The following is a 6,779-nucleotide window of genomic DNA, read 5'->3' on the forward strand; positions in this document are numbered from 1 at the left end:
CCATACAGTTAGAACAATGTGAGCTTTGGCCTTATTCTTCCAAAACAAATGCTTGCACTTTGAAAAAAAAGTGACAATTAGCATTTTGAATGGTATAGAGTTATGAATAGTACACATGTTAGCATGATGTGTAACACTCTGTATTGTGAGGCGTGCATTTGTGTGCAGGACTTACATTACTTTGTACTACAGCAGAAGGATTATATACTAGTAACAGTACTACATTCCTATGTGCACGACCTATACTGTATACATTTCATATAATAACATATCATAATGTATACTTGAGATTTATGCATTAAATGCCCATGAACAAGTGAGATGACTCCCGAAATAAGCATTCTCTCCCGATGTTTAGTAGAGTTAGATATTAAAGGCGTTTTCAGTGTAAGGCACTTACTGTTTTAAGCTCAGTGCAGTGGCTTTTGTTTTCTGACTGTGAAGGATGACAATGGATTTGAGAGATGTGAATCAGAATTTCGAGGAGGTGCTTTATTGAAGAGTCTGCAGGGTTCGCACAGGGCTGGCTCTCTGGCTGGGGGCATGTTTACCTAAGACTCCAAATAGGAGAGTGGAGATATGAGGACCTAGCGCAAATATTGTGCCCGGCTCATTTCCTGGTATTGCCCACATTTACATTCAAAAGGGAGGTGTGGGGAGTGAAGGCTGTGTAGGTTTAGAGGCAATTCTTTTTATTATGCCCAGTACTTGTTACGTTTTGTCCCTCAAAATGAGAACACAGGATGCATTTCTAAGGAAAGAAAGCCCCTAAAGGGGTTTGTCTATTCTCAACTTTAATTAAATACACATTTTAAATATCGCATTTGTAAGCATAGCAGCACTGGAATTTCTTTTCAGCATTTTATTGAAAAGTAGGGAAATATTGGAGCATTCCAACTGGGGAAGGAAACTAAGCTTCTCTTTTGAAGCTCCAGCTGCACTTAGGTCTAATGCGAAAGGCAGTATTTGCTTTAGCCGCTTCCTGACTTTTCGATGAGATGTGGAAACTAGAAGTTAGCAGGATTCCAAAGCTGAGAGTCAAATCCTAGGTCCATGCCCTTGGCTCAGTCCCTGTCTTCCAGAGATGGCATCCTGAGTAAAGACAAACACTGCTGGTTTTTCTCTTCCTCCAGATCAGGTAGTGGAATGACAAGTGACTGTCATTCTGCTGCTACGGAGAATGCGCACTCAGAGGAAGAGAGTGGTGCGTAATACATCGCTGGATGGCGGGGCTGTGGTACCTTGCACACACAGGAAGCCTCCTTGGGAGGGCCCCATATGGCAGGCCCCGTCAGTGCTCAAGACCCGGCCTCCTTCTGTGCCTTGTCAACCTGCCACCACCCTGCCACCAAAGTGAGCACTCTCAAACAAAAATCCTCTCCTTGAAATTCCCGTGGCCCCATGACTTATGGCAGTGGTCCTCAACCCTGACCGCACATCAGAACCACCTGGACACAACCCCACCCCAAACCTTTGCAAACAGAATTCTCAGGGACAGACAGGACACAGAAAGAAAATCTGTATTTGTAGTTTACTTTTCAAGTCTTTTACCTTTTTGGAATCAGAGATACAACTCCAGCCACACAAAAGAACTCAAGCTTCCATGATGTGTATTTCCAGAGGAATTCCATTTCCCTCCTGAATTGCCTCTGAGGAATCCTGGGTTAAAGGAGAGGAGCGATAGTTCGGTTTTCCTTGATTTTTTCTTTTTCCTGTTATACCAGCTGAGACCTCCTGCCCTCAACTTTTTCCTTGATCGGTTTGGAGGTCTCGATATCTGTCTTTGCATCACTTTACCCTCTCCATTCCCCAGGACATCGCCACCACCATGCTGTCACTGAGCAGTGGTACAGAGCTTCGGTAATAACCTGGCATAAAACTTAACTGAAGACCTTAAGGTATAAAGCTTAACTAATGCTGACACTGAGCAGTGGTGTAAAGCTTAACTAATGACCTAATGATGAAAGACAGCAATAGGAAACAACTTAATAGTCCATACCAGACACCACTGCTCCTGCGTGACTTGGCCCTTCCCACCATCAGACAAGTTAGCACCTGGTTATTGCTGTCCTGATACCCTGACCTTATCCGCCCCCTGCCTCTTCTTCCCCTCTTATCTCCTGTCCTCTACTCCAGTTTCAAGTTCTTTCCCTTTCTCTGCAACCCAAAAATCATCTCCGTCTTCCTCTGGGAACCACCCAGATAATGCCCAAGTTGAAGGCTTCTTTCCTGCGTCTGGTCTTCCCTGTGTCTGACCACACCCTTCATTTTTCAGAGCAGCTTTGCACTTTTGGCCTCAAGCTCCCCCTCCAGCCAAGCCCCTCTGAGGTTTGTATTTAAGAAACATTATTAGCCGGGCGCGGTGGCTCACGCCTGTAATCCCAGCACTTTGGGAGGCCGAGGCGGGCGGATCACAAGGTCAGGAGATCGAGACCACGGTGAAACCCCGTTTCTACTAAAAATACAAAAAATTAGCCGGGCGCGGTGGCGGGCGCCTGTAGTCCCAGCTACTCAGGAGGCTGAGGCAGGAGAATGGCCTGAACCCGGGAGGCGGAGCTTGCAGTGAGCCGAGATTGCGCCACTGCACTCCAGCCTGGGCGACAGAGCGAGACTCCGTCTCAAAAAAAAAAAAAAAAAAGAAACATTATTAGCATGCGTTTCCTAAAGAAAGCATTCTCTGAAAACAAATTCTGTCGTTTTCTCTATATTGTCAGATTTTTAAAATTGCAAATATCTTTCTTGCCGGGACTGACTCTCAAAAGCTCTCCAGATGATTCTTCTCTGTGGAAGTGTTGCTGGAAAGGGGGTCCCTACCCAGACCCCAAGAGAGAGTTCTTGGATCTTGCACAATAGAGAATTCTGGGCAAGTCCACAGAGTAAAGCAAAAGCAGGTTTATTAGAGAAGTAAAGAAACAAAGGATGGCTATTCCATAGGCAGAGCAGCCCCGAAGGCTGCTGGTTGGCTATTTTTATGGTTATTTTTTGATCATATGCTAAACAAATGATAGATTATTCGTGAGTTTTCTGGAAAAGGGGTGGAGATTTCCCCCCAGCTGAGGGTTCCTCCCCTTCTTAAGCCATGTAGAGTAAGTTCCAGTTGTTACCATGGCATCTGTAAACTGTGATGGCACTGGTGGGAGTGTCTTTTAGCATGCTAATGTGTTATAATTATCACGTAATGAACAGTGAGGACGACCTGGGTCACTTTCATGGTATTCTTGGTTTTGTCCGGCTTCTTTACTGCATCCTGTTTTATCAGTAGGGTCTTTATGACTGACCTGTATCTTGTGATACCAGTCCTGCCAACTTGCTATCTCAGCCTGTGACTAAAAACGCTTAAACTCCTGGGAATGTAGCCCGGCAGGTCTCATCTTCATTTCACCCAGTTCCTATTCAAGATGGAGTCACTTTGGTTCAAATACCTCTGGCAGAATATGCTAATGAGAGCCTAGGCCATCTTGTAGATGGACTCCTGCTTATCCCAGGAGAATCTTTTCCACCTTTTGCTCCATGTAACACCAATGTAACTTTTCCTTTGTCACACTGCTATACTTTGTACCTATCAGTCTTGAAGCAGTCATCTTGCAGTAAGGGAATTTGTCACTGAAAGGGGGTTGTCACTTTCAGACTTTCCAACTGGTCTGAGAGCACCTTGAAAGCAAGTCTTGCTCATTATGATGTCTCTGGCAGTTCAGTATGCTTGGCACGGAGGGGAGTGTTCTATCCTGTTTGCTGAATGAAGATGTGGGATGATAATGTATGCTGGATTAGGCAACAAGGAAGTCATTAGTGACAGTGGTCACTCTCAAAGAGGTGCTCATTGGGGACAGGCTGCTCCAAGAGCTGCTGCTGATGGGACCTGTACACAAGTGCTTAACTGATGGGATCCCCGCACACCTCCACTCTCTAGCCACACCCTCTGATGTGGCCTCAGCCCTTAGGAAGGATGTCATTTACTTACTGATCTACCCAGACGGTCATGGTTTTAGTTTGTCAGCGGGAGGAGCCCCCTGTGAACTCAGAGGCACTGCCCCTGTAGCAGAGTCCCTGGCTGCTATGTTGCTCCCATCTCCTGAGATAGCAGTCATGATTAGAACCCTACTGCATCACTGTATTCCATTTTCTCTGTGAAGGAGGAAAACCTATCACAATATGAAAGGAAGGTACTTTAGGAAGGCCATCATCACCTCACATCTGAAAAAATGTTCAAAGAGCCCAAGATGTTCCACAGGCAACTCAAACTCCACATGTGCAAAATGGAAGTCTTCACCTCTCCTGGGCACATCTGCCCTCCTCCTGTGCGTCCTTCATTGGGTACACCTGGTTGCCAACCTAGAAGTCCTCCTGCATCACCACTCCTCTCAGTCTGCCCACAAGTCTTACCAGGTTCACCTTAGAAGGCTAGTTCCCATCACCACCTCCCCTTCATTCTTCCCTCACTGCCCCACCTGGGTCCAGTATCCTCCCGTGATTAGAAAATGCTTTCCTCACAAGTTTCATTTCCAGATGCCCTCCAGATATCCTCTAAAAGCAGGATCTGATTGCCCTGTGGTATGGTTTGACTGTCACCCCACCCAAATCTCATCTTGAACTGTAGCTCCTGTAATTCCCACGCATCACAGGAAAGACCCAGTGGGAGGTTATTGAATCATGGGGGGAGGTCTTTCCCGTGCTGTTCTCATGATAGTGAATAATTCCCACGACATCTGATGGTTTTGTAAATGAGAGTTTCCCTGCACATGCTCTCACTTGCTGGCTGCCCTTTGTAAGACCTCCCTTTGTCCTTCCTTCATCTTCCGCCATGATTGTGAGGCCTCCCCAGCCATGTGGAACTGTGAGTCTGTTATGCCCAGACTGTTTGTTCCCCAAAGAAGACCACCAGAGTCCAGAGTCAAAGCCAAGCGGCAAGGATCTTTACTACAAGTTCGAACCTGGTCCCTCCTTTACACAGTGTACAAGAGGGCCCCGAATAATGCGAGCGTTTGCTTTTTATAGCCCGAAAGTTGTAGGGGAACAAAGAAATTCCTGCGCTTTCCGTAACCTTGAACGGCTGTCTCCTTATCGGAGACTTTCCAGGTGGTGTTTGTACTGAGCTCAGGGAGTTTGAGAGATATATGGTGGTGGGATGGGAGGATGGGATGTGTTTGTGCTAGGCTCAGGGAGTTTTGAGCCCGGGGCTGAGGAATGTGCCCAGCTCCTTTCATTCCCCCCTTCTTTTCAGGTATCTTTAGAGCCAATCTTGGGTCTTATAAGTCTGATTCTGTTTCAGCATTTACAGGTTGGTATTGGGCTCTGAGGACCATGAGTTGTACGGTGTCAAATCTCTCCCTAACAAATTGTAAAATTCTGTTAACAACACAAGGTCCTACGGTAAGCAGAAATAGTAGACTTAGCAGGGGTCCAAGGAAGGGGGCTAACAGAGAAAACATAGAGGAATTCCACCATTGGTCTGCAGCTGAAGCAAACTGCCGTGTTTTTACTTCAGTGCTTAACTTGCGTAACTGTTGGACCCGGTCCTCTACAAGTCCTGATTCATTTATGTAGAAACAACAGTCTTCTTTTAGAAATATACATGTACCACCTTTTTCTGCAGTGAGTAGGTCTAGGGCCCTCCGGTTTTGCAAGGTTACCTGAGCTAGGGACGTGAGCTGCCGCTGAAGGGAGGCAAGGGACTCAGCCGACTCCTCCATAGCAACGACAAATTGTTGGTATAACTTGTTACTTTCTATGAGGGTGTGACCTAGGGCTCCCCCCGCCAGTCCGGCCGCAATGAAGGATGCGGTGAGGGAGATTCCTGCAATGAGGGGGAGAAATATGGCTCATGCAGGTCTTGGTCTAGGGTCTGGGTGAATAACAGCACTAGTCCAGTTACCGGTATACCCTAGGAACTCGCCAGCAGTTAGTAGAGTCAACCGGGGAACTAATGTGACAGGGAGACATAGTAGGTTATTAACAGAAGGACTAGGTAGGTTCTTAGATAAGGTTCCATTACACCAGAAGAATATGCCTGATGGAGCCCTTAAGGTGATATTAGGGGGCGTTGCAGTGATGCTGCAGAGGCTGGAATTGGTTCCTGAGAAACAGTAGGGAAACTTCTCCTGACTGGGGTTTAGGTATAGGGGCACGTTCAGGATAGGAGCATACGAGTGGTTTCGGAGGTTGTTAGCTTGGGCAAAGGTAGAGGGTCCCCATGGCAGAGGGACAGCTGTTAGCGGTGGACGCCCTAGAGTGGCGCACAGGAAGCAGCCAGACAGGCTATGAAGTCCTGTAAGGTTAGCAAGTTCTAGTCCTTCTTGTAATAACTTTAACCAGGAGAAAGGACGTAAGTCTTGTGTTAGTCTGCTTTCCTGTCGTTGGATATTCCCGTGGACCAGGGGCAGTACTTGCACTAGGCCTCGCCACAGATAGAGGTGACTGCTAGGCCATGTGGAGGAGGGGGAGTAGTATACAGCCCCATGTTGAGGTGTGGTCCAGCGGGAGTTCCAGGGGTCTCTAACTATCCATGTATATGGAAAGTCTCTATCCCGTCTACGATAGAAGGGCCATTTAGGGTCTAACTGTTTTCTCTCTCCCCAATAACGGGGTCTGTGGATGTTACAATAGTTATAAGGACAGCCAGCATTTTGGTGCCACCAATAGTGTTTACAATTGTATTTAGTCTGATCAAACTCAAAGCATATTATTGGTGTCATAGGTTTGGCTATTTGAAAACCAGTAAAATTTAGTAGAATTGGGCTGTTGCACCCTGAGGAAGGGCAATCAGCACTGGCCAATAATTT

General features: G+C 46.7%; 1 long non-coding RNA gene across 2 annotated transcripts; it reads right to left on the reverse strand.

Annotated features, from left to right (window-relative positions):
• Positions 1-847: 847 nt before the first annotated feature.
• On the reverse strand, positions 848-4,102 carry LOC105465659 (uncharacterized). Of its 2 annotated transcripts, none has more exons than XR_977692.3 (3): positions 3,962-4,102; positions 1,552-1,659; positions 848-1,092 (listed from the first exon to the last, which is right to left on the reverse strand). It is a non-coding gene; the product is annotated as an uncharacterized lncRNA (long non-coding RNA). The 2 variants fall into 2 exon arrangements; XR_977693.2 differs by lacking the exon at positions 3,962-4,102 and adding an exon at positions 2,754-2,845.
• Positions 4,103-6,779: the final 2,677 nt, after the last annotated feature.

Source organism: Macaca nemestrina, chromosome 5 (assembly GCF_043159975.1).
Source record: "Macaca nemestrina isolate mMacNem1 chromosome 5, mMacNem.hap1, whole genome shotgun sequence".
In the NCBI taxonomy this organism is placed as follows: Eukaryota; Metazoa; Chordata; class Mammalia; order Primates; family Cercopithecidae; genus Macaca; species Macaca nemestrina.